The sequence below is a fragment of the Glossina fuscipes genome, unplaced genomic scaffold (genome assembly GCF_014805625.2).
Source record: "Glossina fuscipes isolate IAEA_lab_2018 unplaced genomic scaffold, Yale_Gfus_2 61646, whole genome shotgun sequence".
Lineage (NCBI taxonomy): Eukaryota > Metazoa > Arthropoda > Insecta > Diptera > Glossinidae > Glossina > Glossina fuscipes.
This window is the reverse complement of record NW_024003855.1, coordinates 848,565-864,563: the sequence shown is the minus strand read 5'-3', so window position 1 is coordinate 864,563 and position 15,999 is coordinate 848,565. Positions and strand designations below refer to the sequence as shown.

Sequence of the window (15,999 nt, the reverse complement as noted above, 5' to 3'; positions counted from 1 at the left end):
ATGCATTACATACTTACATAGATACATGTCATTTGCAATAAAAAAGTATAAGATAAGTGAGCATGCAAGTCAGATAGATGGCTGGTAATGTGATCATCTTGCTCTATAAACACCGCAATCATTAATTCCTATCAGCAACAAAGAACATTGTGAGCTTAACAGTGCGGTAAACCTTCCTCTAAAGTTATTCAAAAAAGCTTCGAAAGATTTCAGGAAGGATTTTAGTTGAGTGTGCGATAAAAGGTTGGGCCAAGACTGCATGGAATTTAGAAGATCAATTATATTTATCTTGTATTTTTATATTGAGGCAATTTATTTTTATATTGAAGCAGAAATACCCAGCTGATCATCCACGGCTTAACAATTGCTAAAGACTCTTTATCGAAAGAATTCAAATTATTTCCACTATCTCTATAAAGCGCAAAGATGTCATCTGCATACGTGAAAAAGCACAGCCTTTATTGACTAAATCCCCTAGGCCATTTACGAAGAGACTAAATAATAGGAGGCCGGGAATATATGGTACGGTTGCGGTACACCAGACATGGTTTCTTTTTTTATTATTGTTATTATTTATAGGAACAAACTGGTTACGATCCAAAATATACGACCACATAAGCTTATCGGCACTTTGCAAAAAGTTAAATTTATCATAGAATTAGCTAATAAGCTTAAAGTATTGGACTCTGTTACATGCTTTTGTTAGATCGAGCGCAATAAGAACACAGCTCATATCAACATTGCTGTTATCCCTAATGGATTCCACGACGGAGATTAATAGTTTTAAAACGAAAAGTCCAGGTCGAAAGCCGTACTAGATACCATGCAGGACATTGTTATTACGAATGAAGTTGTTTATTCATGATATGCTCCATAACTTTGGAGAGGTAGAGTAGGATGCCAATCGGTCGAACATTATTATGTGTAAAGGAGGAGCCCTGCTTAGGTATTGGTCGAGCTATTTTACACTCCTTGGGAAGTTTGGAAGTCATTAACACCGTACTCACTACCTGTAATAAATAGTATAAAATCACAATTACGTTAATATTGGCCTTATTCAAGTTTGTATAATAGACTCTATGTCCAATTCTGATTACGCTGACATAAAGTGATAATGAGATTAATGCGCGGTGCGAGAGCCAGAGGGCAACATCTGGACAATATTGTACAGAAGTGAGATTCTCACCTATGCGAAAATCATCTATAACTGAAGTGGATTATTGCTGAATACTAAAATGAGTTGGTAAATAGTTATGCCTGCCGCAGAGATCATTTCTGAAGCACATGGGTCGTAAGTTAAAGTGCTTATTCGATTTCACACAATGGACTGTCTTCTTTTGTTGTTGTACACAGTGGGTGTCCGCTATGTAAAGTAAATGTCAAAACTACTTGCTCGAGGTTTTGCCGTATAGGCCATTTTACTTTGGAGTTTGGACAATCATAAAAGAAAACAGCAGAAAAAAGCGGACACGTCCTAATTACACACAACATGACGTTTCCATCGGCCTATTTTTTTTAAATGTAGCGATCTTCTATGCGCTTCATTGCAGTTTGTACGGAATGATTTTAAAAAATATAATGTATAAGTTCTTCCATTCATGGATGTGTGATCTCATTTACAACTTCCCATATTCAGCTTTCTTTGATTCAAAGAAGAAAATAATTATTTTCTTTTTTTGCTAATCCACTGTTAAGGTAGATTACCATATTTATTCTGATTTAAAAGTATTGATTTTAAAAAAAAAGTGCGTATCATTAATGTTGATTACATGGTGATGAGAGTATTGTTGGAACATACTATTGATTAACAATAACGCGGTTTCAGGTTTCGTCTTCATCCTGTGTTGGCTATTTTCGTTGTAGTTTTGAGTGACATCACAATATAGCTGTGTTGGGTGACGATATAGTTATGTTGGTAGAGTGGAGGCCACAAGAAGTTTAAAACGGTTGAAGCGATAGTAGGTGTTGTGTGCGGTTTCATGTTTGTTTCTTCTTGAAGGATCAAAATGTCTTCCTTGCCTTCAATATGGTAGTCTTCTAGTTTCTGCAGACTGGTTGTTTCTATGATGGTCTTTGATTTTATTTGTACATATGTTACTGGAATATTCATATCGTGATACAAAATTGATAATTCTTTTAAGATATTAGTAAAGCGTTGGTATTCTAATCTTAAATATTATATTAGAGTTTTTATAATAGACTTGTAAGATATTAAGCTACCAACTGTGAAAGAATCGTAAATTAGTTGTATCTTGCATTGATGCAGTATGAGTGTTGATATGATGTTAAGTACAATTCTATTTTTTCTTGCTACTTATTAATATGGAAAGTTAAATTTTTGAATCTTTAGAACATTTGATTGTTTAAGTTATTTTATTTTGCAATATTGACTTTATATCTTTTTAAGTTTTCTATTTGATTATTTAGATTTAACCACCTTTATCATCCATATTTGCCGTTGTAAATTTTATTGCAGTTTCCAGCCCATTTATCAGTCCGCCCTTTGCTCTTTTGTTAGGAGTGAAAGTAGCTAGTTTGTTTTGCAGTTTGTTATGTTTAAGATTTGTAATTTAAAGTCTGTCGGAGTTCCTCCTTTTTGAAACATCGTCAGTACGTATGAAATCGTCTTAATATGTGCATTGAATTATTTTAAATTTACTATGTGTACATGATTACTAAATTTATTAATTATTCATGTCGGTCCATGATGTAACTGAATTATACTCTGGTTGTTTTGATGGGTTGAATTTGAGGTACTTGAGTGAAGACCAGCGGAGTGAAAACCTAGGAAGAGATATTTAACGTTTTTCTTTTACTTTTATTTATTGCTTTGGGAATCTTTAAATTTTTTGTGGTAATTACAGTTAATTTATTGTTGTGTTTTATACTTTATGTTTTGAAAATCTTAGTGTGATTTTGTTTCGCCTATATTCTATTCTATCGACATTCTCGATAATCTCAAAATTTTAAGTTATATATTCTATTGTATATATTTATATATTTAAATAATATTTAGATTTAATTTGTTTATTCCGTTGTTAACTGCATTTTCGAACTTGTCCTTGATGGTGGGACATAGGTCTTCTCGAAATTCGTTAATTTTTTTATGTAATCGTGTGAATTGTTAAATGTTATATCGTTGTCGAATTTATGAGTTCGTCCGTGAAAAATCTCGTATGGTGTTAACTTGGTCGTGGAATGAATAGCAATGTTATATATAACTAGTGCATCGGCCAAAATTTCTTCACGATGTTTTTCTAATCTGAATTATTTTCGTTTTGCATTATAATTCTATAGGTTTCAGTAAAACTGTGATGAAGTCTCTTGACTGATCCATTGGTACTGGTCTGTTGGAATGAGGTAATATTTAGGTTTATACAGTATTGTCTACAGAAATCTTAGAACATGTTACTTTTGAAACTTAATCGCATATTATCGTTCTAGGAAAGTCTTGCCTAAAAAATGTTTCCAAAGATTTTGTAACAGAATTTTGAAAATTTATCAAGTATCGTAAGCACTTAGTTGTGATTTACACCGTATAAATGAATGTGGAGTATGTCACTTGATTTTTAAGGTGTTTCTGGCTTCTCATAGTTTAATTTGGTCGGTTTCTGTACTTCATCACTTAACACTTTTTGCAGTTGTTAATTGTAAGGTATCAATATTTTATATAAAAGTTTATTTTATATGTAATCTTAAGAATTTGTGTTTTTTTGATTTCATTATAAGTTTTGTTATTAAATTAATTTACGTTTTTTGAGTTAGTTAAAACCTCAATAAAGAAACCAACCAATGTTAACAAATAAAAATGAATTTATCTTATGTTACAACGTGGTATAAATGACGATCCTGCCCAAAAGATATAAACGGTTCACGCCCTCAGTTTTAAGCAAAAAGCCAATGCAATTTAAATATAAATAAAAAACTCTCCATTAAAAACCTTTAAAAACAAGTGACGTCCACAACAATTAAAAAAAAAGTACAAATATGCTATATAAGTATTACACAAAGCCCATACAAAATTGTGTAACAGCCGTCAATATGATTTAAAACTTTCATCAATCAGTAAAACTTGAATAATAACAAAAATAGCTAAATTGCTTAGCAACTGGTTTTGACAATAATTTTAATGGGTGAAATACTAAGCATAAAATTTCAAAACTAAAAATTTTGAACGCCAATTAAAAGAATTAATAAATAGAAAATGGAAGAAAACTCTGTCAAAAAATGAGAATGATTGAACATTGGACACCAAAATTCAATTTCTTTTTTGTTTTACAGATTGATAGATCCTTAAGAATAATAATGCGCCGTTGTCAAATATGGAGTATGAAGAAAAATATTAAACAAAAAAGAATAGTGGATAGGTGCTTTCTTTCAATGTTGTCAATTTTTTCGCTTGAGAAAGGAATTTCTTGTGAAAAATTGGTACATTGTATATTAATCGAAATATTTTCCATAATTTTCTACATTTTATCACATTTCTGGCAACACGGCGATATCGTGTGGAGTGGCCTTATATTGGGTTGGCATCGATCCAACTACCAACCCATTTTCGCAATTTTTCAACTCCGCGCAACCGTATACCGGCCAAGCCATGCCGCATCGGTCTGAAGTTGTAATGTACGGTGAGTACGCTGAGTGTGGCAGCATATGATTTCCATTCGAGCTGCCACAGTGTTTCTCTGAACAGTATGGTTAACATAACTGAATGGAAATTCAAAAGTAAATAATTTCGTTATTCAGTGCATGCAAATAGCAAAAAATGTTTCAAATATCTTGAAACACGAAAAAGAAATCCGATAAAGTACAGGAAGTACAGGAAATGAAGCAATAAAGGCGAACGCGGTCGATAATGACTCAATCGAAAGTATTAACTAATACCAGAATATCAGAAACAAAACAACTAAACCAAGGAAAAATATTTAAAACATTTTTTTTATTGGTTTGGAAAAAAATTTTTTTTCTTATGTGTCAACTTTTGAATTTTTTCTTCATTTTTCTTAATTCTCATATATTGTTATTTACTTCTATCTAATCATAACAATCATATATATATATATCATATATATATATATAGATATCATATATATATATATATAGATATCATATATATATATATAATATATATATAAAATAATGTATGTATATATATGTATATATATATATTTATTATATTTATATACATATTCTTATGTGTGTATATACACGTAATGTGTATATAGATATTGTTATATGCATTTATATTGTTTTTATTGACTGATAGATGGCGAATAGATTATAAGGTAGAACATTTGGCCTGTAATATTTGCGTATGCAAACTATTAAGTACTACTTCTAGGCACCCAACATAAACAAATGATATGAAAGACCGTAGGAGAGACTAAACGAATTGAAATTTACATTCAACGTACCGATCATTTAACTGAAATGCCCGTGAATGTCATATGCAAAATTTCATTAGCTAAATTATTTTTGATCGAAAATTAATATTTAGAATTACAATTATTAAACAAATGTCCCTAATTGAAGAACCCGATTACATGACCAAAACCGTGAAATATAAAATCTCAAAAGAAGAATCCGAATTGCTAGTGAAGGCCGATATATGTGTGTGGTTAGGAACAGTAGCATTTTTTCAAAACTAGATACAGGAAATACACATTATCAAGTGCCTATGGGTGAGGATGACATTTATAAAACAGCCGTAGTGACACCATTTGGCATGTTTGACTGCAGAACGCAGCACATAGTTTTTACATTTGCGTACATTGTCAACGTCTTGGTTGCCAGTAAATCTGAGTCAGAACATCTAACATATTTAAAACTGGTATTCGACCGGCTCAGCGAGTACGGTTTAAATGTTCAACCGCGTAAGTGCGTTTTTGGAGGAACAAATCTCGATTTTCTTGGACACAAGATCTCAAGAGAAGGTATTCTACCCTTCCAATATAAGAACCATTCTGCCATTGAGGACTTGGAAAATCCCAAATCCATTAAACAGGCACAAAAATTTGGGGGAATGATTAATTACTACTGTAGATACAAACCTAATTTAGCAGAGTATAACGGACTGATTCACAACATTATCAACTCTTGTGAGCATGTTGAAGATGCATTTGCCTCAAAGGTTTTATTAAATCATTTTAACAATGAGGCCGATCTGGTGTCCGTCTGAAACTAAATATGGCACGATCGTTAACTTTTAGCAGTATATGTTAGTACGTAGCGAAATTAACGTAGTGATAAATACTCTTTCGCGAGTATTCAAAAGTAATGCGCTGAGATGAATAGATTTAAATTTCAATATTCCCTATCGTGAACAACAGATCGGTGACGAATTTGCAACGCGAAAGGGTCTGTTAAATTCAACTATTTGTCTAAATATAGAAGTATGAACTTTATTACTTTTAGGTCCCCACGTAGGTGCCATTTTAAGAGGATTGAAGGCTATAAGAGACGGACACACATGTCATTGTGGAGCTAGCTAGTTTAAGAAGCATGGGTGCTTCCAATTTTTGTCCCACGGACACTCCACAGACGGTTACAATATTCGTATATGGCCCAACGGAAAGACCAAACCTACTTAGCGAACAGGCGCTGCACTCTGGGTCATTCTTCATCCTACTCTATCTACGGTCTCCAGCGGCATACAATTTTCAATGTCGGGTCCGTAAGCTACTCCCCTCTCATAAAAAAAAATTTAACGCGGCATTTATCAAAGAATTAAAAATATATTAATATGAATAAGAAAATTCTTATTTAAAGTCAATAACAAGAGTAAGTAAAGTAGATACATTTACATCACAATTTGTGTTACGTTATGAATACTTATTATGATGAAGCTAGAGTAATGACGACGTTGTACTAAGCGGGTAAGGGCGCTGATAATGCTCCAGAAAAGTGTAGGTACAGCTGCTAGTCATGATATTATTGAAAACTATATTGATGGATTATGTTGATACTGCTGATATGTTTGTAGCACACAAAAGTAGACGTCCTTGAATTACTTATAAATTTTAGAATCATTAGGTTGCAGGGTGATTATATAGTATGCTTTACAGTACATTAATGACCTTTACGTTCGTGAAATATTAAATTGTTAATATATTAACGTTTAAACACATACACGAATTATGTAATTTGCTTGCATGCGTTTAAGTAAAAACGTATTGTTTATATTTTTATTTATATGTATATTAACTTAATTATTTTCTTCTTCTTTCTGCAATGACTTTCTGTGAAAAAATATACTTTTACTAATAACAATATAAAAATACATTCCCTATAGCTACATAAGCATATAAATTCATAAATCTTCTTCTCCAAATTGTTCTTGCTTTAAAATAATTTATCATTTTAATTACATTTGCTTTTATTCTCAACTTCCACTCCCCTCATACTAGAGAAACAATCACAAAGTTATTCGCGATCACTTCATACCAGCAAAACCTTCGTCTTCTCCAGCCCTTCTCCCACCATCTTGGCCATCTTATTTTTCTTTCCTTAATTTTGCGTTTTCAGTCCATGCTCTTCGGGCTTCCCATAATTTTGCTAGTCGTAATTTTTGGTCGATGAACTTACTAACGCTAACCTCTGTAATCCTATAGAGTTGAGTTTGTGAAAAAACGGAACGAATGTTAGATGTTACAAGCTACGGCGTTTATTTAATAAATAAACCAACAATATGAAACTTTTCAAAGTTCCAGTACTAATCTTTAAAATTATTTGTGAAATTTCTGGAAAATTGTCGAAACCTTATGTCCTATCGGCTTTAAGAGGAATAGAGTTCGAAAAACTACAATGACTTATTGCGACCAGACATTACTGACCAGATATGACTCACTGTCTGGTCCAACCAATGTACACAGTACCAGAAATCAGAGATTCGCAGACATACCAAATCTCAGCTTTTACAGATTCCTATTCCCAAAGGCAGGTTTAAACTTGTCTATATGGGTCTGATTGAACTTTCATCACCATCATAAGGCCGTCGACCAATATTGACAGAAATATATTGATTTTCGCGCTGGCCAGAAACATACGCTCTAAAAGATATTAGTGCTAATGCAATCGCATTAACCTTTTCTAATAATTATATATCAGAATCGGGGGTGAGAAAATAACTATTGGGCAAGGACCACAATTTACAAGTAAGTATTTCATCGAGTTACTTGGTTGTCATAAGATGGCATAGTTTAACGGTTTCATAGACAGTTCAAAGCAGCCAAAATGACTAAAAGCAACACAATGAAATGGTTTGACGATCTTTATTTAATACTTCTGCGTCTCCGATCTACTTTCAAAGGAGATACTTCCGCAACACTCGCCAAAATGGTATATGGTTGAAATTTACGTTTACCAGGTGAACTCTTAGCTCCTAGCTTCGACACTAATAGCTCAGAAGTTATAAACAGCCTCAAACAGCATTTTAAAAATATACGATCTGTAGTTTATCATTACAAAATACAGTATATTTTTTGTGCTAGCTAAGAATAATACCTTAATAAAGAGGCCAATCAATATTGACGAATGATAATCAGTCCATCTCGTTTTAAAATGTGTTATATTAATACTTTGAGTTATCTTAGTACTATTTTACATTTCTATTGAAGTGGATAACAATTTCGATTATTCCGGGATGATTATTGCTCTCGTTATATTCCCTGATAAGTTCTTCTTGTTCATCAGTTTATGTGATGTTGGGATTGTTTAATGCGTGAGAAGTGTTTTCAATATGTTTATTATGCTATGAAGAATGTTTCAACGTCCGTAAATATAGTGTTCAATTTATTAGATAGTATTTTTCTGTACTCGTTTCTAAATATTGTTGCTAGAATTATTATTGATCTTATATTCCATTCTTCTAATAATTCTTGCAAATTCAAGTCATTCAATGGCTTTTAGAAAATTTAAAAACGGTTATCCAAATTCCATTTACAAAATGTTAGGGGCCTAAACTCAAAAATTTGCTGTACTTTCCCATGTCAGTGCGCACGGAGTTTTTTTGTTTGGCCTTCACTGAAACCTGGTTAAAGCCCGATTTACATTCATTGGAACTTTTCACAATTCTTTGCAGATTTGCAGAAAGAATCGATTGGATCGCGTTGATGGTGACGTTTTAATTACCTTATCTGCTTCTATTCATTTAAATTTCCTACTCCTACTGACGTTGAATTTATTGCCATTCGGGTGAAAATTGGCAGTAAAAAGTTGCTCCTATATTCCCCCAAATACAGACATCCCTATTTGTAAGAAACACACTGCCTTCGTTTGTGGCATGGCTGAAGAGTCTAAGCTAGCTGATATAGTCGTAACGTTGGGGGACTTCAATTTTCCACAAGTCACTTGGCGTTATAGTGATAATTCTGTCTGGATAATTTCCACTTCAACTTCAGCATCTGATAGAGGTATTCTGTTTGTCAATGAATTATTTGATCGTAATGTACTTCAATACTTCTAACTGCAATGGCAGGCTGCTTTTCCACTATGCTAATGTCCACTTTTAGTTTGCCTGAAAATCCGTATCATCCAGCAATTAGCATTTTCTTTCTTTACAAGAATGATGGTCTATTGAACCATTGTAATGTGTCAAACCCAACTTCCTCAAATAACATTATGATCTTACTGGTCAAATCTTATCTTCCATCCATTATGTTCGATTTTTTTGCAGAGAATATCAAAACCCTACTATCATAGTTCGATAATGTATTAAACCTAGCAATTTCTCTTTCCATACCGATCAAGCAACCTCGCCTTTAAAGTATTAGAGTATAAAATATTATAAAAATAGGAAAAACGAACTTTCCAAAAAATTTGTGAAAGTAGTTCTTCTTATTTCGCTTATTCTGCTGCAAGACATAGATTTAATTACCTCATCCACCAACCTTGTTGCAGATACCTTCAGTTGATAAAATCCTCACGGCTTGTTAATCCTAAATATTTTTTTAAGTTTGTCAAGTCCAAAAGAAAAATGTCCATACATTCCTCGCACGTATCTATCATTTTTTTTGCTGAATTCCTCCGACGAAATTTGTCACTGAAGGTGCCGAAACGAGCACCGGTGTCCGTTGCTTCGCCACTGTTTGAGGCGAAACTCTTATTAAAGAATTTATAGTGCCTTGAAATCTGGTTGTGATTCAAATTCCTATAAGGCTGATTAATTTGATGCATGGTAGGGTAAAATTTTGAATATACGACTGACTGCTTTGAGCTAATGATATTTTTAGTGATTTAAAATTATAGTTATAATAAGATTGGTATATAAACATGTGGTTATCATGGTCCCTATGATTGGGTTTGAATGTGTGTTTTTTTTGATAAAATATATTTTGTTCCTTGACGCAAGGGCCAGTGTTGCGGCTAATGAATCAGGTTTCGTGACTCTAATTGTCGATGCTTAAAGCTTCCTTGAGCCTGTAAGGATGGTATTTAAGCATATTTCGGCAAAATTTCTTTTTTTACCTTAGCAACACCTGGATCGGTTTCATGAATTAATATATTATTACATAAGTTGGTTAAGGTTATGCAAATCCCTGATCAGAGAGCTTTCTATCCTCTTATCAGAGTAATGTAAAATTAGATTTTGTTTTATTTGGTCCTAAAGTAAAGGCGTTCCGTACATATTCAGAACTTCACTATCCTCTTTCCTCTTCTTATGGCTCTTAATAAAATTTTGGCATGAGTAGTTCCTTCGGCTTCCCTGAGGTGAACTAAAACTTTTTCACGTCAAGTTATAGGAGACCTTAATTAAAAACGTCTGACGCCATCTTTTCGCTACTTGAGTTACTATTAAGTTAAGCATGGATATTATTTTGAAGATGATTATCTCTTTTAAACCTTAAGAAGAAAAGGCCGTTTTTTTTTCTTATTATTATTACTATCACCTTTTTTCATTTATAGTGGGACTGCAGCTAAAATAAATGCGTTTGTTTTTTTCGTCTTCTCTTTTTAATATTTTTTATATTTCGTTTTTTTAATACATATATATACAGAAAATGTAGTAATATTCGATTTGATTTTCAGACGCCCATATGATAGAAGCAGTTGTATGCTACTGTATTGCTGATTGCAGACTCAACGATTTCCTTTCAGAAAACGTGCGGCTATATTGAAGGTAATGGTAGACTTCAAAGCATTAAAAAGCATCAGTTATTGGGTGCGCTTGCAATTTTGTCTCCTTTTGCAATGTGCTTTTGATGGATACACTTATACTCCGGAAATTGTCACTTCTATCTATGACATGCCGGCGTAGATTTTTATTACAATTTTGTCACTTTTATCTAAAATATGCCGTCATAAACTTTTATTAAATTTTTGTCACTTTTGCCGCCATACATTTTTATGACATTTTTGGTTGGTCTTTTTTTTCACTACACAAACCCATACACCGTTCCGTCAACTGCGTCACTTACGGCCCTGTTTGATTGAAACAAGAAAAAATGATTTTCTTTTTCCGCTCAACGGCTGTTCAGCTAGATTACAATATTTATTCTGGTTAATACTGTTGAGTTTCTATGTATTACATATTCAACAAAAAACTACTTACTGCTAATGTTGATTACGTATGTAGATGATATTAGTAGTAGTACGATTCAGTGTTAGCTGAGTTCGTTATAAAACTTAAATAATTGTAAAAGGCACTATTAATCGAATTTTAATTGTAATTTATATTGATCGAATTGTTTTTGAGCGTTGATGTCATTTAATTTGCTTTAATTTTCCTGAAAATTTGTGCCGTGAAAAAAAACATTTTTTTTTTTTGTTTTTCTTTTTTTTCCTTCATAAGCTACTTTTTTTTGTTTTCAATGGACATAGACTGTTTATTTACTCCATGTCGTGCGAAAACCGGCCCTGAATCTGAACGATTCATTTCTTGTTGGTTGTGTGATCGTTTTGGACATGCAAAGTGTGCTGGTATTACCGGCCGTGCTGCTGATGCAGTCCTTGACCCTTCTAAAGGTTTACTATGGTCATGTCCTGACTGTAGAAAGCGGGACATTGATTTCTACAAACTCTTCACGGAGACGAGAAATTGTTTCTCAGATTTCAGCAAAAATCTCGGCTCTTTGTGGGAGAAGTTTGAATTAATCAAGACTAGGTTTGATGAATGTCGGTATATTGTGCAGTCATCTTCCTCTCCAGCTAACAAAGTCTCAACGCGTAGCGTAGCGTGTGGTTCGTCACCTCCTAAGTCCGTTTCGTTGATGCAAGTTAGCGATTCCCTAAAGGCTACAAATAATGTTAGTGTTTCTGCTACGGCTGAGTTGGTTGGTAACATAAATGTTACAAATAGGCCGAGAAGTCCTTCTGGCTTGAGCTATGCTGAAGTGGCAAGGGTATCTCCTCCCATAGATGTCACTCAATCTTCTCAGGCGTCATCGCCCAAAACTAATAAGGGTAATAGTAAATCGTCCTCTCCTCCTCGCTGTTCGAGTGTAAATGCTGGTCGCCAAACTGAGCAGGTCGCACAAGCTGCTCGTGCAAGTGTGGTTACCCCCTCTATATTTTCCCCAACTCATAACTCCCCATCCGTTAACCCTGCTGCTTCCAGTACTGATGACATATGCTTGAAGGCAGTTCCTCCCAGAAAGGCAATATTTGTGTCAAGACTGGCACCAGATACATCTGTTGAAAACATAAAGGGTTATCTGGCAGCGAAAGCCCCTTCTGTTAATTTAAAGCGCGTTAGTATTTTCACACTGGGTCCTCAATCTAGAGCTATCTCATCTTTTAAAATTCTAGTTCCGACCGAAAATATGGATTTGATTTTAAATAAACCTTTGTGGCCGGTTGGATCCTTAATTAAGGAATTTATCCCTCGGGACCGACCCCGTAATGCGAATGCAGTAGCTCTTTCCCCTTCAAAAAACTAAATATTTCTTCAGCCTCATTTTCTCTCATTTATCAAAATGTTAGGGGCCTAAATTCAAAAATTCGTTCTACTTTCCTAAATTCAGTGAGCACGGAGTTTTCCTGTCTGGTCTTCACTGAAATATGGTTGAAGCCGGATCTACATTCGTCGGAACTTTTCCATAATTCGTTTCAAGTTTTCAGAAATGATCGTTTGTATCGCAATGGTGGTGGTGTTTTAATTGCTATTTCTACGGCACTCCCCACCTATTCGTTGGAATTTCCAACTACTCCCGATGTTGAATTTATCGCCATTCGAGTGAAATTTCCTAAGAAACACTTATATGTGACCTGCTCCCATATTCCCCCAAATTCGGATATCTCAGTATATAAGAAACAGGCCGCCCTCATTTGTGAAGTGGCCAAGCAATCTAAACCTACCGATATAGTCCTTGCGTTGGGTGACTTCAATTTGCCTCAAGTCAATTGGTTTTACAGTGATAGTTCTGGCTATTTGATCCCTTCCTCAACATCTGATAAAACCGTTGTGTTCTTCAATGAATTAGTTGATAATAATTTAGTTCAATACAATGGTACCCCTAATTGTAATGGGAGATTTCTTGATCTCTGCTTTGCAAATTTTCCTGAGGTTTGCGTTAATCGTTGTCTTCCGTTTAGTTTACCTGAGGATCCATATCATCCAGCATTGGGTGTTTCCTTTCATTACAAGTATGTTGGTTCGTTGAACTTCTATAACGTTCAAAATTCAAATTTTTCATATCAACTTTATAATTTCCATAAAATCAATGTTTCCATACTAAAATCACATCTTTCTCATTTTGTGCTCGATTTCTCAGAGGGAAGCATTGATAGCTTACTGTCGTCGTTCTACAATATATTAAATCAAGCTATTTCTGCATCCGTTCCGATCAAGCAGTCCCGTCCTCGAAGCAAGGGTCCCCCGTGGTTTAATAAAACAATTAAATACTACAAGAATAGGAAAAACAAGCTTTTCAAAAAATTTTCGAAAAGCGGTTCTTCTCTCGACTATTTCGCTTACTCTGTTGCAAGGCATAAATTTAATTCCCTCAACCGCCAATACTACTGCAGTTACCTTCAGTTTGTTAAATCCTCCTTGTTTGCTAACCCTAAATACTTTTTCAAGTTCGTTAATTCCAAAAGAAAAATCTCCATAAATCCGTCGTTTGTGTCTTTTAATGGCTCCGAGTCCGCGGATGATTTTGAAACCTCAAATCTCTTTGCGGAATACTTCCGACAGAACTTTTCAACTGCCAATTTTGATTTATCGGTAAATTATCCATATCCGATTTCTAATTCGATTTCAATTCCTAACTTTGTTATATCTGAAAATGACGTTTTTGAAGGATTGAGCTCTCTGAAATATAATTGTTCGCCTGGACCTGATGGGATCCCCTCATGTGTACTTATATCTTGTGCTGGCGAGCTTTGCGTCGTTATCTCAAAGATTTTTAATAAGTCTTTGAATTTAGGTGTTTTCCCTTTGTGTTGGAAGACTTCTTTCCTTATTCCTATTCATAAAAGTGGTAGTAGGCAACTTGTAGAGAACTACAGAGGCATTGACAAGTTGAGTGTCTTACCTAAACTGTTCGAGCGAATTGTGGCTCAGCATATAGCCTTTTCCATGAAATTGTATATTTCTCCTTTCCAGCATGGTTTTCGAAAGGGAAGATCTACGGTGACCTATCTGTTGGAGTTTACTTCTCATGTTTTCAAGGCTTTTTTTATTGGTTCTCGCACTGATGTCATTTACACTGACTTTAGCAAAGCGTTTGATATGGTTAATCATAGACTTCTTAGATTTAAACTCCAGATCTCTAGCTTTCCTCTCTTCTTAGTGGAATGGTTAAGCTCTTATCTGTATGGTAGATCTTTCAGGGTTTTGTTTAACCTCATTACCTCGGATGAATTCCCCGTGACTTCTGGCGTACCTCAAGGTAGCCACTTGGGACCTATTTTATTTAATTTATACATCAATGATTTGCCCTCCGTGATTAAATTCAGTGAGATGTTAATGTATATTGATGATGTGAAACTGTTTTCTTCTTTTTGCGTAGAATCGCAATCACATCATGTTCAAAGTGATTTGAACAATTTGGTTGCATGGTGCTCTCTCAATCTTCTGAAACTAAATCTAAATAAATGTAAGAAGCTTTCTTTCTTAAGAAGGAAGTCGTTTAGTACCCAATACTTCATTGATTCGCACAGGTTGGAAGACGTCGATTCGTTCATTGATTTAGGCGTTCTATTCGATTATAGGTTACGTTTCAATTTGCATATTGAGTCCTCGTTAAGCAAAGCTAGGTCCGCGCTTGGTTTTATAAAGAGGTGGTCCAAAGAGCTTGATGATCCTTATATTACGAAAAGGCTTTACACGTGTTTGGTTAGACCTATACTTGAGTATGCCTCCGTTGTGTGGTCTCCTTCATATAGGTGCTACGTAGATTCAATTGAATCTATACAAAAGCAATTCTTGCTGTTTGCCCTTAGGAATTTGGGTTGGGACCCGATTTCCCCTCTTCCACCCTATGAAAATAGGTTGCTTCTGTTATCCTTACCGTCACTCGAGAAACGTAGATTTGTTCTTGGGGTTTCCTTCTTAATCAAATTAATAAATGGTGCAATTGACTCGCCCGCATTACTTCGTGAGATAGGCTTTAATGTCCCTAACCGTTTCTCTAGGCACTTTATGTTGATAAAGCTTAGTCAATGCACACATAAGTTTGAACTGTTTAACCCGCTCAGAGTTGTTTGCAAGAACCTAAATGATGTCTATCATCTATTCTCATTAACGGACTCTTTAAAGTCCATTAAAGCAATATTGCTTAATAAGCGCGATTTACCTATATCATACTTAAACTGACTTAACCTTAAATATGTCATTATGAGTCGAAAATTAATTTGTTGTTAACAATTATCGGTTGCCAAGCTTATGCATGTTTGCGATGGCTTAGGGGTTCACTTGCAATTTGGTCCTGTATCGGTTGTGGGTGTGGCTCTATGCTAATTGTGTACATGCTTTTTTTTTTTCCTCCTTATTTGTTTTATTGTACTTAATCTAAGTTTTATTATTAATTAATTTTAAGATTTACTTAAGAGTCAATTGAA

The 15,999-nt window shown here is 34.3% G+C and overlaps 1 long non-coding RNA gene across 1 annotated transcript in view; it reads right to left on the bottom strand.

Annotated features, from left to right (window-relative positions):
* Positions 1-1,870: 1,870 nt before the first annotated feature.
* Positions 1,871-15,999, bottom strand: part of LOC119643791 — a 31,205-nt gene continuing 17,076 nt past the window's right edge. Inside the window, exon 3 of the long non-coding RNA XR_005248438.1 lies at positions 1,871-2,784. This is a non-coding gene — a long non-coding RNA (uncharacterized LOC119643791). The remainder of the gene's footprint in view (positions 2,785-15,999) is intronic.